This window comes from Ruditapes philippinarum, unplaced genomic scaffold, assembly GCF_026571515.1.
Source record: "Ruditapes philippinarum isolate M1 unplaced genomic scaffold, ASM2657151v2 ctg8768_1_1_1_1, whole genome shotgun sequence".
In the NCBI taxonomy this organism is placed as follows: domain Eukaryota; kingdom Metazoa; phylum Mollusca; class Bivalvia; order Venerida; family Veneridae; genus Ruditapes; species Ruditapes philippinarum.
Window position 1 is genome coordinate 1 of NW_026861430.1, and position 14,634 is coordinate 14,634.

Here is a 14,634-nt window from a genome sequence, read left to right on the forward strand (position 1 = left end):
TGAATCTTTAATATTATTGTTATACAGTAATTATACTAATTATAACGTTTTAATTCTGTTCTATAATAACAATTAAAGTGGTTCTATTTAAAACAAGAGGGCCATGATGGCCCTAGATCGCTCACCTGAATTATCAAACTCATCCAAACAATTACCTAGACAAGCATTCTGACCAAGTCTCATGACAGGTGAGTCAAAAATGTGACCACTACAGTGTTAACAAGGATTATCCATATTTGAGCAGTGCGACCTAGTTTTTTACCCAGGTGACACATATTCAAACTTGACCTAGAAATCATCAAAACAAACTTTCAGACCAATTTCCAGGATACTTGGATCAAAACAGTAGCAACTAGAGTGTTAACAAGATTTTTCTATTTTTAGCTCTGGTGACCTAGTTTCACATGCGATTTCGAACTCATCCAAGCAATTACCTAGACAAGCATTCTGACCAAGTTTGATGATAATGGAGTCGAAAATGTGACCACTAGAATGTTAACAAGGTTTTTCCATATTTGGGCGGTGTGACCTAGTTTTTCATCCAAGATGACCCATGTTCGATCTTGACTTAGAAATCATCAAAACAAACTTTCAGACCAATTAACAGAATATTTGGATCACAACAGTAGCCACTAGAGTGTTAACAAGATTTTTCTATTTTTAGCTCCTGTGACCTAGTTTTTCATCCGAGATGTCCCATGTTCGATTTATTCCCAGCAATGACCTAGACAAGTTTCCTGACCAAGTTTGATGACAATTGAGTCAAAATTGTGACCACTAGAGTGTTAACAAGGTTTTTCTATTTTTAGCTCCTGTGACCTAGTTTTTCATCCGAGATGACCCATGTTCGAACTCATCCGAGTTATTACCTAGACAAGCATCTTGATCAAGTTTGATGATGATTGATGCAAAAATGTGACCGCTAAAGTGTTAACAAGGTTTTTCTATTTTTAGCTCCGGTGACCTACTTTTTCATCCGAGATGACCCATGTTCGAACTCATCCAAGCTATCAACTAGATAAGCATCCTGACCAAGTTTGATGATGATTGATGCAAAAATGTGACCGCTAGAGTGTTAACAAGGTTTTTCTATTTATAGCTCCGGTGACCTAGTTTTTCATCCGAGATGACCCATGTTCGAACTCATCCAAGCAATTGACTAGACAAGCATTCTGACCAAGTTTGATGATGATTGGTTCAAAAATGTGACCACTAGAGTGTTCACAAGGTTTTTCTATTTATAGCTCCTGTGACCTACTTTTTCATCCGAGATGACCCATGTTCGAACTCATCCGAGCTATCACCTAGACAAACATCCTGACCAAGTTTGATTAAGATTGGGTCAAAAATGTGACCTCTAGAGTGTTCACAAGGTTTTTCTATTTTTAGCTCTTGTGACCTAGTTTTTCATCCGAGATAACCCATGTTCGAACTCATCCGAGCTTTCAACTAGATAAGCATCCTGACCAAGTTTGATGATGATTGAGGCAAAAATGCGACCGCTAGAGTGTTCACAAGCAATTGTGGACGGCCAGACGGACGACGGACGACGGACGACGGACGACGGACATTCACCGATCCTAAAAGCTCACCCTGAGCAAGCTCAGGTGAGCTAAAAAGGTAGTTATCAATATACACAAATGTATCAGTTTATTTGAGAATCCTTATAAAACTGAAAGATATAAATGTAATGTTTATTTATAATTAATCAACTGCTTATGTTGTTAATCGCTAATTCGTGAATAGTCCGTTGAACTTTTGGCTATTATTTTTTTAAGTTGAAATTATTGGCTATTATTTTATTTGAGCCAGTGTGAGCCCTGTTTAATATACCGGTTTAAAACACAGTACTTATTCTGGGGCCGATTTGGTAAAGGGCCGAAACGTCTGGGGCCGAAACGTCTTGGGTAATTTGGGACCGATATGTCTAGGGGCCGAAACGTCTCGAAATCGGTCAAACACATTTTAGGTCATATCAATGCCACTAGCACCCGGTATGCCTAAAATACGAAAGTAAGATTTTTGACGAAAGTGAGCGAAAGTGACTTTTAAAATAGTAATTATAACATTTTAATAGACTTTTAAAACAAACTTGCAGTTTGTAGACGTATATTATTAGAAAATTATTATATTTATTAACAGAAATAATCATAATGATGATTTAATCGCTACTAATTTGCATAATTTCTATACTGCAGTACACAAGTTCTTATATCTTCCTTTCGTTCACATTGAAAAATACGAAAGTGACTTATAAAATATTAAATATTCTGTTTTAATTGAAATTTTTACTAAAATTACAATTTGTAGATGTATATTATCAGAACTTGATGATACCTATTTTTTAAAATAATCATTATGATGATTTAATCGCTATTTATTTGCATTATTTTTAGACACAAGTTCAGAAATCTTCCTTCGCTCAGATTGAAAAAATACGAAAGTGACTTCAAAATATCGAATATAGCGATTAATTTGAATCTATATAATTATAAAAGATTGTAGACGTATAGTTTTGGAATTTGATAGATAATATCTATTTTTAAAAATTATCATTATGATGATTTAATCGCCATTTATTTGCATAATTTCTATACACAAGTTCAGAAATCTTCCTTTCGCTCACATTGAAAAATACTAAAGTGACATATAAAATATTAAATATACTGGTTAAGTTGATTTTTTACTAAAATTTCTCTAAGTAGACGTATACTATCAGAAATTGATAATATTCATTTTCAAAAAACAATCATTATATATGATGATTTAATTGCTATTTATTTGCATAATTTCTATACACAACTACATAGATCTTCCTTTCGCTCACATTGAAAAATACGAAAGTGACTTATAAAACATTCAGTATACCGTTTATTTTGAATTTATATTAATACAACAGTTTGTAGACACATAGTTTCAGAAATGAATAAAAAATACTTAAAAATCATTATGAGGTTTTAATATTCATGCATTTTCATTATTTCTATATAGCAATTTCAGAGATCTTACTTTCGCTCACTTTCGTATTTTCAATGTTAAGGAGAGGAAGCGAAAGTGATTTTTAAAATATCAAATATAGCGTTTTAATTGCACTTAATATTAATAATGCAGTTTGTAGACATATATTATCAAAACAAGTATCTTTAATCAATATGATTTGATCTTCATTTATTTATTTATTTATTAAAGTCTCATCTATATACATGGTACAATATAATACAACATTAAATATATCTTAAGAACATGTATATAACCATTCTATAAAGAATTACAGGAGACTACAAATGTATAAAACACATAAATATATATATAGCATTTTATAATTATGACTATTTACATGATAAAACTATGCTCTATGTAAAGACTATGTTAGAATAGTTAAGAATAAAAACAGTACGACTTTGTAGTTAAAAGAGGAGCACTTATGTCATTAAAAAAAAATAATAAAAATAAAATAAAATTATAATAATAATCTACCATAATATTATTTACAAAGATAAGATTTACGTCTATTAAGAATATCGAAACAGGTTTTGGCACATATTCTAATTAGGAGGTATTTGTAAAAAGAAAACACAAGTTTATCATTATCTGACTTGTTATAAAATTCTGGATCGACGGCTGCCGCTTTTATGAAATAAGTTTCGTCTGTAATCATCATAAAGTGAGCACTGTAAGATAACATGCGATTCTGATTCAACGTTATTAACACAAAATGGACAAGTACGATTTTGTTCACTTAAGTTTTCATATCTTCCAGTTTCTAATCTAATGGGAGCAACCCCACAGCGCGAAATTTACAGAAGGCAGATCTGTGTAAAGGTGGCATAATCATGGTGCAATAATTCTCAACACTATAATCTTTCTTAAAAGTACAATATGTTCTTAGTTTATTTCTTCCTCTACCTGAAACTACCTACAGATCTATTGATAAGCTGTTTCCAGTCACATACATATTTATCCATCAAAAAACATATAGCACTATCAACAATAGCATGTTTTTTGATACATAGTTAGAAATGTCAAAAAATGGCTGAGTCTACATTCAAACAATTTCGACTTAACACGAAAATACCAAGTTTTACAATTATTGTTTGCTTTACCATGAGCCCAAAGAGCAATTCTCTTATTCAGCCTGGACGAGTTTGTATTACTTAAACGAGCCTAAAACGTAAATATAGATTTCCATTGGCGAACAACTGGTGGTTGCCAGGCCATCTATTAGCATAATATTTATACACAAGCTCAAACATTGATCTTCCTTTCGCTTACTGTGAGCCTGACGAAAGTGACTTACAGAATATCAAATATATAGCGTTGAAATAGGATTTCATGATAATATTGCAGTTTGTAGACGTATCTTATAAGCTATAGTAACTATCATTTTTATAAAACTTAATATGTTAAGATGAAAAATGAAATTTATCATGTAAACTTTAATTGTCAAAAACATGAATTATGCAATTTATGCGTTAGGGTTCCGATTTACAGTTCTCAAATTTCTTACATCGTCTTTTTCGGGCAGTTTTTAAATATTTGGATTAACGATGGTGTTACCTAACATTTAATATTCTGTTTTATATATCATATTGTAATTATATACTGTTTGATTCTAATCTAACAGTAATAGGTCTTGAATGTGTTTCTCATTATTATAATGTCTCTTGAAAAATTCTTAAATGGAATGGTCTTATACATGTAGGTTTTATGTGAATAGTTGTATATATGTTTGAAATGCATGTATACGAATGAGACAAAAATAAAGTATGAATATGTTTTACATGCAAACACGTGTTGTCATATCATTTTCCGCACCCACTTTAATTGATAGTACACACGACGGTGACCGCATGACGCTTTAATCCCACTAATGTATTATTATAATCCAATCATAGGTATGTAACTGATGACACTTGCCGGTTGTTTATTGAGTGGACAATTGAATTAACCTTTCTTCTGCACCACCATAGATATCTTGCACGGATTAAAGTGGCAGTTATTATGCTCATCCAGGTGTTAAGATGAGCAATGTACATGTTAATTTGAAAAATAATTTGGAATTTCCCAATCATTATGTTAAAATGATATTTCACTATGAAAAAAGGAAATAAGTAATCCACGGAATTTTCTATAAATATCGTACTATATATATCGCTATATAAAGTTCAATCTTTTTATAAGTTTAGGATTTTTTTTTGATATTTTGTGGCTAGTCATTTCATCATCAATTATAGGTCAATCACCATGAAACATGAATAATAATGAAAAACTCATTTATTTTTTTTTATAAAAAACATTAATATCGTGAATATTGACATTGACCTTTCGTACGATTAAGTCACTTTCGTATTGTTCAATGTGGGCAAAAGTAAGATATCAGAACAGGTATTACAGCAATTAATGAAAATACATGGATATTAAATCATCATAATAATGATTATTTTTTTTTAAATATATTTTATTCATTTCTGAAAAACATGCGTCTTTCAGCGCTATATTTGACATTTTTGAAGTCACTTTCGTATTTTTCAATGTGAGGGAAAGGAAGATCTGTTAACTTGTGTAATGCAAATAAAAGGGCGGTTAAATCATCATAATGATTATTTTTAAAAAATAAATATAATTGACTTCTGATATTGTACGTCTACAAATTAATTGCAATTTTAGTAATACATTCAATTTTAAACAGTATATTTGATATTTTGTAAGCCACTTTCGTATTTTTAAAATGCGAGCAAAAGGAAGATCTCTGTATATAACTTGTGTATATAGATTATGCAAAATAAATGGCGATTTAATCATCATAATGATTATCTTTGAAAGTAAATATTATCATTTTCTGATATTATACTTCCACTTTGTGCAATAATAGTAAAAAATAATTTCAATTTAAATGGTATATTTTATATTTTATAAGTCACTTTCGTATTTTCAATGTAAGCGAAAGGAAGATATAAGAATTTGTGTATATAAATTATGCAAATAAAAACCGAATAAATCATCATTATGATTATTTTTTCATAATAAATATTTAAGTAATTTCTAATAATTACGTCTACAAACTGCAATTTTATTGTAAAAGTCTATTAAAACGTTACAATTCAAATATTTTAAAAGTCACTTTCGCTCACTTTCGCTCACTTTCGTCAAAAATCTCACTTTCGTATTTTAGGCAAACCCCTAGCACCTGTGGGACAGGTATCTAACATTGATCTGTCAAAGTTTTGTACGATCCGTAGACAGATTTTTATCTTATTTGTTAAAAAAGAAAAAGTGCGATTTGGGCCTCCAGAATATTTAAATGGTACGTTATGGTACGTAATCTCCAAAAATGGTTCGTAAAATCCAGGTACGTTTCCTCCATGACCACGAAACCATTAGTATTTGTTGACATAAAAATAATAAACTCGCCAAAAACTACGTTTTCGTTCTTCCCTAACTCTAATTATGTTAATGATAAGAAACAATGCTTACCTTCGGCCTTCCTCATCATAAAAACTCCTTTTGAAGTTTATTATATATCCGACACAAAAGCTTTTTTTCTACCATCTACCGAGAATGCCCTGTCCTGCTAATAATGTGGCAATGGCACTTAATGACGCAAAAAAGTGGACGACTTCATTTTTCGCGCACTTGAAGGGGTGTTCGGTCTAATTACAATATGTTTACAAACGTTTAAATGATATTTCTTATAAATCAACATTTCAATTATTCATAACCGATAGATAAGATAATTTAATTCTTCTATAAAAGAATAGTACTGTCACGAAAATTGTGTCTTGCATACCGAGTACCTGACTCCCCCGTGTAAGCGTATCGGCTTGACCGTCGCCGCCGAAACTCTTTGAACTGCCTGTGTAGTTTAATTACACGCAAAGCTGCGGTTAAACTGGTAAAATAGACGCGATGGTTAGAATCGCTGTCATTTATACATGCGGGTTGTTTCTTCAAGACTTGGTGAGTAATTTTGCATCTAATAACTTTTTAAATGAAATTGATTGCAAGCATGCTTTTAAATACCATCTAGAATAAATAAAATATGGATTTATGAAACCTTCAGTGGACCCGTTTTAAACGGAATACATTATTTATATCTTAAAACTTAACAAATTGTACTGTCGATTCTAACCATTAAAGTGAATTGGTTTACTTTTTTTCCCAGACAAATGTACCATTTGATGTACTGGTTTAGACCACTGATCTTTGATCATTCACACACTTCGTTTTTCCAGAATAAGTATTCAAATTGTAAAAAATAGCCCAAAATGAAAATCATTTAAACACTTTTCACTCAAATCTGGCTTAAAGAAAAGCATAATAAAAGATTTTCAATTTATTTCAAAGTATATTTCATAATTATCTTTGCATATATTTCTGTTTAAAGTGCCCCAGCTCATTTATTTAAGACATTTAAATGTATTGTTTTTTTTTATTTTTTTTATTGGCTTTTAAACCTCAGTGAAGTCCCTTTAATATTCAAATTTATGGAAACAACAAGAAAAGGAAGTAATATTACAGATTTTGTTACTGTTAGAGATCTACATAATTTCTGTTGATAGTAATATAATATTGTATACGGCTTTTTAAATAACATTTGATTACTTTATCATTTTTACTCTTTTTTTTATAAATTGAATATTTCTATCAATGTACATGCAATATCATTTTTAGTTTTTATGTTGAAAATGGTAGAAATGAAAATATTTTATTGATATTATCATAATAACCAGGTAATTTTACTGAAAAACTAAATGGACTGGAGTAAATATTTTAACTAATTATACAAATAAGTTGATCTACATTTTTAAATGAATAAAGTATGAATAGTTTCTGATAATTTTAGAGAATTGGAATCTATGCGCTTGAAATTTAGGTTATAGGTATAATGATGTAAGTTATGTACATGTATAAATAAAAAAAGTTCTGTTCTGATAATAAAAAGTTGGTCCTTTACTTTTTGAATTACAATGATTTAGTAACCCTTATTTCTCAAACTGCTATTGACAATGACATATTAGCTATGATGAAAAAATGTTTTTTTCTTGAGGTATTGAGCTGTATATGCATATTAAACAATTTGGCTTGTATTTTATGACTTTTCCAGAAGTCCATCGTATAAGTTGCCAAAGGGTGATATACAAGCACCCAGTCAGTTAAATAAACACTGACCAGCCAATAAACAACTTCACACTCTAAACCATATAATATTAAAACATCAACATTTAAGTGCAAAAAGGAAGACTGTGTATTTTAAGTTTCAGAGTACACCTAATTAGCAATGAAAATAAAAATATGTTTTTCTTGTGAATTGAAAGCAAATTTTAAAGTGTTTAATTTGCCTCTAGTTAGAAAATTATATATATATTTAATAAAAACAGAAAAACATAATTATATCACTGATGTAATTCAGATCCGTGATTATATTTATCTTTAAAATGATCCAAATGAGTTTTCAAATTGAAGTTTGAACTTTGGACCATAATAGAATGTATTTAAGTGACCAATAGATGTTATAGGTGTTCCATGTATATAAATAGATATTAGAAAAATTAGCAAAAAAATCTTTTTGATCATGTTGTTGCATTTATGTGACATGATTCTAAATAAAAGTATTTGTTGTTGTTGTTGATAAAATGCCATAACTTGATTTGTACATTTGACTGCAGTGAAAACCCAAAATTAATTTTTTGCTAATCTGTGTATTTTGAAGATATTCCAGGTATATTTATTAGTATGTATACTGTTGTAGAAGAAATGCAGCAGATAAGTTTACACATTGACTTAAGATTTAAAACCTGTTTGTAAAAATAAAACATAAAAATTCATGTAGTTATTAATTTTACTGTTACAGTAAATTTTTAAAGCAATGATAATAAACAAAATTAATTATCCATGAGAAAAAGGTTATATATAACAGAAAGTACAAAAGGGAAGTTATTCTATAATATAGTATTATAAGATATTTACATTCATATAATTAACATATTTCTAATCAATATAGAATTGTTTTAGCAATATTAAAACTGTTTATTAAAAACTAGATTTATATTCACAAATTCAAAAATGTAGCTAAACACTGGATTCCGGTACTTTATGTACACAGCTCTGGGGAATTCACCTAAAGGGCCTGTAGTAATTTGGTAACTACCTGTATGTTTTTGTTATTTTTAGCTCATTTGCACAAAGTGACAGGGTGAGCTTTTGTGATCGCTTTTCGTCCGGCGTCCGTCTGGCGTCTTTTACTTTAAATGACATCTTCTCATAAACCACTGAGCAAATTTCATCCAAACTTCACAGGAATGTTCCTTTGGTGGTCACCTTTGAAAATTGTTCAAAGAATTTAATTCCATGCAGAACTCTGGTTGCCATGGCAACCAAAAGAAAAAACTTTAAACATCTTCTTCTAAACCCAAAGAGCTAGAGCTAAGATATTTAGCATGAAACATGTTCTAATGGATGTCTACCAAGTTTGTTCAAATAAGAGCCCTGGGGTCAAAATTGGCCCGCCCTGGGGGTCATTGATTTTCCTTATATGTGTATAGCAAAAACTTAAAAAATCTTTTTTGAATAAAATCAAATAGCTAGAGTTTAGATACTTAAAGCCTGAAACATCTTCTAGTGAGTGTCTACAAAGTTTGTTCAAATAAAAGCCCTGGGGTCAAAATTAGCCCCGCCCTGGGGGACATTGATTTTCCTTATAATTTATGTGAATAGCAAAAACTTAAAAATCTTCTTTGAAAAAACCCGAATAGCTAGAGTTTAGATATTAAGTATGAAACATTTTCTAGTAAGTGTCTACAAAGATTTTTCAAATAAAAGCCCTTGGGTCAAAACTGACCCTGCCCCAGGTGTGTCATTGTTTTTAACTATATGTGTAAAGAAAAAAACTTGACCAGCTAGACCTTAGATGTTAAGCATGAAATATCTTCTAATGGGTGTCTACCAAGTTTGTTCAAATAAAAGCCCTGGGGTTTAAACTGGCCTCGCTCCAGGGGCCTATATACAGGTGAGCGACTTCAGGGCCATCATGGCCCTCTTGTTTTGGATTAAAGTGTAATAAAACAATTATTTATTTGTAAGAAAATAATTAAATATCTGACTGTATGAATAATTCAATACAAAAAAAATAAAGTAAATACATAAGTTTCTGCTGAAAATTTCTCTATCTATTATGGCAGTTGCAACAACAACTGTTAATTTTACAGACTTTTATTATAAATAACCTTTTTTGTGGAAAATTTGCAATAGATAGTACAGGTACATTAATAATTTTCAAACACATAAGTTTTTCCACCATAAACCATAAAATAATAATTGAAAAAATGGAAATATCACATGTTAGTTGTGTTATAAATGTAATTCATTGGATGTACTTCCCCAGAGCTAAATCCGTAACATACCGGAAAACAGTGTTTAGCTAGGTTTTCGAAAAGGACAATTAATATTGTCAGCACTCAGTAATACAATGCAGCATGACCATGCAGTAATGTGTTATCATATTAAGGTAAACCCAAACAGTCTTTATAAATATACCCTTTAACAAACAATCTATAGAATTATACAATAATCATTTTTTACTTTTCTATTATTTTTAAATTATACCCTTTAACAAACAATCTATAGAATTATACAATAATCATTTTTTACTTTTCTATTATTTTTAAATACTACATTTTAATTAACAGTGAATTGGATAGTTGGCATCTTATTATAGTCTTATGGCTTTTAGACTAGAAAAACTAAATTCTTGTTACTTAAAAATTACAGGGTCTAATCCAGTAAACTACTTGTAAGCAAGATAAACAGGTACAGAATGTGAACGAGAAGACTGGTGATGATTACAAGACAACAAAAGAAAATGTAAGTAGCTTCACTTTGGTTTTACGGCACACCTACAAAGTATAGTTAGGTCATATGGCGACATTCCAGCTTTACTCGGTGCATTATTTCAGGCACAAATGGGCACCTCAGTAGAACCACCGAAGATCCGTAAGCTAGCTGAATTTTTATTATTAGCTTCCTCACAACGTCCTTGTTGGGATTCGAACACACAGCGGTAAGGGGCAAGTGGTTTGAAGACGACCATAACCACTTGGCCTAAGACGCCTTTTATGTAACTTAAATGTATATCTTAATATCTACATGAAATTCTGGTTACTTCTGAACAGACATTTTGTGCATGGGACATTACTCCTGCATGCATGAAAGAATTTTTTTTTAAATTAGTTAATGCAGCCACCTAGCCTGGGTTCCAGTCTGTTTTTTTATGTGCTTGTGTTCATCAAATTGACAAACATTAGGTTAGTGTTTTTGTTTCGCCTTGAAAAAGGCGACATATAGGGGTTACTTTTGTCAGCCTCGTAGTCCGCATCATTGTCAGCGTCCCCTTAAGCTTGTCCAGAGCATAAGTCAGTCATTATAAGTGGGAATGACTTCAAACTTGGTATGCATGCTTCTTATATTTGACCCGAAGTGCAGTGCATATGAACCGGTACTCTGCACTTCTTAATTTTTGAGTTATTGCCCTTTGTTAATTATCATACTTTATTTTTGTCTAGGCCATTTCTCCTAATGTATAAAAGCTATGGACTTGAAACTTCATGATAGGATGATAGATCTCATTAAGAAGAAGTGCAGTGCACAAGAACCGGTACTCTGCATTTCTTATTTTTTGAGTTATTGCCCTTTTATTATTTTAAATACTTTATTTTTATCCGGGCCATTTCTCCGAAAGTATAAAAGCTATGGACTTGAAACATCATAGAATGATAGATCACATTAAGAAGAAGTGCACTGCATAAAATCCGGTACTCTGCATTTCTTAATTTTTGAGTTATTGCCCTTTGTTTATTTTCATACTTTATTTTTGTCCATGCCATTTCTCCTCAAGTATAAAAGCTATGGACATGAAACTTCATAGGATGATAGATCTCATTAAGAAAAAGTGCAGTGCACAAGAAAGGGTACTCTGCATTTCTTATTTTTTGAGTTACAGCCCTTTGTTAATTTTCATACTTTATTTGTGTCCAGGCCATTTTTCCTTAAGTATAAAAGCTATGGACATGAAAATTCTTAGGATGATAGATCTCATTAAGACGAAATGCAGTGCACAAGAACTGGTACCCTGCATTTCTTATTTTTTGAGTTATTGCCCTTTGTTAATTTTCATACTTTATTTTTGTCCATGCCATTTCTCCTAAAGTATAAAAGCTACATAGGTCTTTAAACTTCGTAGGATGATAGATCTCATTAAGAATAAGTGCAGTGTACAAGAATCGGTACTTTGCACTTCTTATTTTTGAGTTTACCCTTTATTAATTTTCATACTTTATTTTTGTCTAGGCCATTTCTCATAAATTATAAAAAAACTATGGACTTGAAACTTCATAGGATGATAGATCTTTTTCATAAGAAAAGCAGTGCACAGAAACTGCTGCTCTGCACTTCTTTTTTTTTGAGTTATTGCCCTTTGTTGATTTCCATAGTTCATTTTTGTCCTGGCCATTTCTCCTAAACTGTATTGTTCACAAGGCGACACATCCGACTCGCGGAGTTCTAGTTATGCCCCCCACAAAGTGGGGAGCATATAGCGTTGCACTTGTCTGTCCGTCCGTACGTCTGTCAGACGTAACCAAATAGGGTTAGGAGGCCATCTAACAGTAAACAGAACAAAAGAGAACAATAGAGTTCATTCTGTAACAAAAGAATAAGGGGCCATGGCCCTCTATTAAACAAAAGAAAATAACAAAAGAAATGGCCCTTTAGTCCATTGAAGTGGCATGGACATATGTCTGTCCGTCCGTACGTCTGTCTGTACGTCCTGAAATCTTGTGAACGCAACTCCTCTTAAACCGGATGGCAGATTTTGCTTAAACTTTTAGGGATGAACAACCTTAATGTGTAGATGGTAGTGAAGGAAGGAATTTTTGCTGCGACCAAATTAAACAGAATTATAGCCCTTTGTTGATTTTTTCACTATATACTATGTAGAAATTTTGTGAACGCAACTCCTCTTAAACCGGATGGCAGATTTTGCTTAAACTTCCAGGGATGAACGACCTTAATGTGTAGATGGTAGTAAAGGAAGGAATTTTTGCTGCAACCAAATTTAAGAGAATTATGGCCCTTTGTTGATTTTTTCACTATATACCATATAAAAAATTTGTGAACGCAACTCCTCTTAAACCAGATGGCAGATTTTGCTTAAACTTCCAGGGATGAATGACCTTAATGTGTAGATGGAAGTAAAGTAAAGAATTTTTGCTGCGACCAAATTTAAGAGAATTATGGCCCTTTGTTGATTTTTTCACTATATACCATATACATGTATAAAAAAACAAAAACGAAGCGAAAAAGGCCTAATGCATTCAGACTTGGTGCCGGCCTTGTATTTGGGCTACGGCCATGAGACTTGCAGGCTGTGTAGTATGTACATGTATGTTGTCAGTGGGTTCATCCGTGTCCTTTGGACACAGTTCTAGTTTAAGACATGTATCTGTATCTTTTTCAAAGTCCCAAAATTTTAAATGGAATATAAATTATTAAATGAATTAAGTGATAGATATATGCAAATAATGAAATGATCAAATTCTGGTTTATTTTCAGATGTTGTTGTTGTTAAGAAGATTTTTTCCTGTTCCTCGCAGAAGGGCAGAAACATACTTGGATGGAAAATGTGCATAAACTTTGCATAAGTTTTGTTGAAACTTCAATTGATAATGAAGAATGCTGCAAAATATTGTTTGTTACAATATTTGAATGACTGTAAGAGATGTTGAGTGATTGGTATTCACACAGGTGCTGTGTTAGTGCAAAACAATGCAAGCATATGTTGAATGAACACACAAGATTGTGCCATACCATAAGGGAGCAGTATGTTCCGGATATTCTATTTGTATAAACCCAACACAACTACAATGTAATGTGGATATATACTAGAATCAGATTGTCTGTCTGTCTGTTTGTCTACCCATTGGAGATACTGAATTAACTTGTTAGATAGATCATGTATGTTATTGTTGTGGAAAGTAGTTCCGAGCAACTATATCTCTATTGCCTGTTGCAATTTGAAAAGAAGATTTTGTTTAATAGATGAAACTGGCTAGGTGTTACTATTTCAGCATTAGTATGATGTTAGATCATATATTACATGTACATCAATTTTTATATGCCCATTTGAAAAACAAGACATACAATGGGAACCTGGTTGGCAGGCAGTGTCATATTTTGTAAGCATTGTATTTTGGACGTCACAAACCAAAATCAAGGAGTAAATGACTCCCAAACTTCCACTAAAAGAAGCCCTGCCCATGCAGGGATTTTAATGAAACTTCATAGAAATTCTCACCAGATGAAAGGTCAAGGTCACACTTAGAAAACATTGATAAATGCTTATTAGGAGCAAAAACGTGCGTCAATATCACTTCCCAAAAATGTTCACCATTGTGAGGCATAGCGTCACATGCTTAAGTCCAGTCCTTGTGGTCAAGGTCACATACAGAGGTTAAAGTTCAGTATTTGGAACATTTTTCTAGTCAATCCCAGGCATAAAAGTATTTTTATAATGCTTAGGAATGGCTGAGAATGACCTGCCCACGGTTATTTGGAACATTTTTTCTAGTAATACCTTGGCAT

The 14,634-nt window shown here is 31.7% G+C and overlaps 1 long non-coding RNA gene across 1 annotated transcript; it reads left to right on the forward strand.

The window, feature by feature from the left end:
• Positions 1-6,216: 6,216 nt before the first annotated feature.
• Positions 6,217-14,424, forward strand: LOC132715589 (uncharacterized). The gene is made up of 3 exons (XR_009623704.1): positions 6,217-6,957; positions 10,768-10,860; positions 13,606-14,424. It is a non-coding gene; the product is annotated as an uncharacterized LOC132715589 (long non-coding RNA).
• Positions 14,425-14,634: the final 210 nt, after the last annotated feature.